A 2,642-nucleotide genomic window follows, 5' to 3' on the forward strand; every position below is an offset into this window, starting at 1 on the left:
CGAGTGGAATAATGAACCTGAAGAAGGTACCCATACCAATGATGACTCGGATTTTCCTTAGGACCTTGAAATAGAGGCTGAGAATGCTGAAATTGAAGATCAAATCTTTGATAATGACTTAGCCATTCTGCATGCCCTAATGGCAGTCGAGCTCCCAAAAGTTGAACCTCCAAAGTTGAATAACAACAGAAGATCCCGCAAGAAAGCTGAAGGAGGAAATCGCAGAAAAGCCAAGGCCGAACACTTCAATGAATTCGAATGAGTCCAAACAAGGATCGTCGAATTGTACCTTGCAAAGCCAGCTCCCTCAAAATCAGAACCACCGCCTCTTGAATGGTCCCCTGAGGGACTAGAAGGAGTATGCGCAGCAAATGAACCCTTACTTGGAAACTCCTTACTAGTGGAAAAGCTACCCCATAGTTCCCAACATAAGAAGTTTTGGAAATATAAGCCACATGTGTGGATGAAGCTTGATCAAGAGACTTCAGAAAAAGAAAGCCAAAAAGAGCCTAACAAATTGGTAAATGAAACTATGCCACCTAGTACACATGGCACATGTCAGGCTAGTTCAACACCATCAGAGGCTGATCTTCGAGAAGTGCCAAAATACTTCAAGAATTACACGTGGCAGTGCACCAATAGCAATGCTAAGACCACTAAGGAAATCTGAAGTTCAAGAAACCGATAGCATTGGAGAAACTCCAATCTATGAGGGACCGGTAAAAACACGCACAATAAACCTTGCCCTTGAAGGGGAGGAAGAAAAACTAGTTTTCATTGGGAAACAGCTTCGACAGGAAGATGAAACCAAACTCAAAGCACTCCTAATGGAATACTGTGACTACCTAGCATGGTCATACAAAGAGATGAAAGGAATTTCACCAGAAGTGGCAGTACACACGATACCTATAAGGGAAGGTGCTCACCCTAAGGTATGTGGATCTTATCTCACAAATCCTAAATATGGCACCATGGTTTATGACGAGCTGGAAAGACTCCTAGATGCCGGATTCATCTACGAGATAGAGCACACTGATTGGGTTTCACCCATCGTCATTGTGACTAAACGCAACAAGAAGCTCAGAATATGCGTAAACTTAAAGAATGTGAATGCCACCACAATTAGGGATCACTATCCCCTTCCCTTAACAGAAACAGTGTCGGAAAAGGTGGCAGGGTCTGAAATATATAGCTTCTTGGATGGCTTCAGTGGCTATAACCAAGTGCAAATTGCTCCTAAAGACCAATCAGAAACAACATTTGCTATAGAATGGGGTATTTTTGCATATAGAGTCATGCCATTCGGCCTTTGTAATGCCCCGGCCACATTCCAGCGAGTCATGTTCACAGCTTTCAAGTCATTTCTAAATAAGTTTTTACGGGTGTTCTTGGATGATTTGTGCATCCATTCAAACAAAAAAGACCACTTCAAATGTCTTGAAGCAGTACTAATCAAATGCAGGGAGTATAGCATCTCCCTAAATCCAACAAAATGCTAGTTCATGGTCACCTATGGAGTTGTTTTGGGACACATCGTCTGTCAACATGGGATTGCAACTGACATGGACAAAATCATGGAATTGCCTCCTCCCTCCTCCCTCCTCCTCCTCCTCCTCCTCCCTCCTCTCTCTTCTTCCCCCCATGTTCTTACACCTTCTTCCTCTCCCACTCCTATGCTCTCCCTAAACCCTTAGTTCCTTAACCCTTAACCTCCATGATCTATGAGGGAGACGAGTTGTCCACCATGTACTCTACCGTGAACCTTGGATCCTCCTTTTAACCCTGGAACCTCTTCTAAACTCTGAAACCTCTCTCTAGACCTTGGAATCTCCTTCTAACCCTTGAAACCTCCTTTTAAACCTTGAAACCTCCTTCTAAGCTCTAGAATCTCCTTCTAACCCTTAGACTCCTACTAAAACCTGCAACCTTCAATGAAGGCGAAAGCCTTCATTACCTCAATCATAATGATACACATTCCTTTTACACATGCATACACTATGTTCGCTCACCACACTTAAGCCTACATCTCTCACGGGAATACGACTCGAGGTCCTAAGCTACACGTATACTACAAACGACAACCCTGATATATCTGTAGGTGACAAAAAGCCTCAGAACCCTGCATATAGTGAGAATACCCTACTCTTCCTGCGGAAGCCGTGTGAAAGAGCCAACATTTGGCACCGTTGTCGGGGAGACTACCGTTTCAAGTAACGAGTAAACATACACAGGTATGTGTAAAAAACAAACTACTTCTAACTTTCACGAACATGTCACTCAAGAGCTAGGAGAGCTAAAATTTTTCCAACTCAAGTTTTTTTTTTTTAAATCATAGCTGAAACTCTTCGTTACCGGTTTAGGAAAATGCATGTTTTCTAGAAAAAGAGCACCTTAAGGAATAAATCAGACCATGTGATGGTTGTCAGAGTATAGAGCTTGAAATTTTAAACATTTCTTCTTTTTACGGAAGCACATTTTGACACAACCACCAAAAGTTATGGGCAATCAATGATTAAAGGTTCTAAATGCAATAACACAAAAGAAAAATTGAAACCACCTCCCTAGTCAAACGTGGAAAAATTCAAAGCTGCACATGTATTTGACTACTCAAATGTGGACAAATTAAAAGGTGCACATGTGTT

This window comes from Dipteris shenzhenensis, chromosome 20 (assembly GCF_047967505.1).
Source record: "Dipteris shenzhenensis isolate YYH24624 ecotype China chromosome 20, Dip_SZ_1.0, whole genome shotgun sequence".
Lineage (NCBI taxonomy): Eukaryota > Viridiplantae > Streptophyta > Polypodiopsida > Gleicheniales > Dipteridaceae > Dipteris > Dipteris shenzhenensis.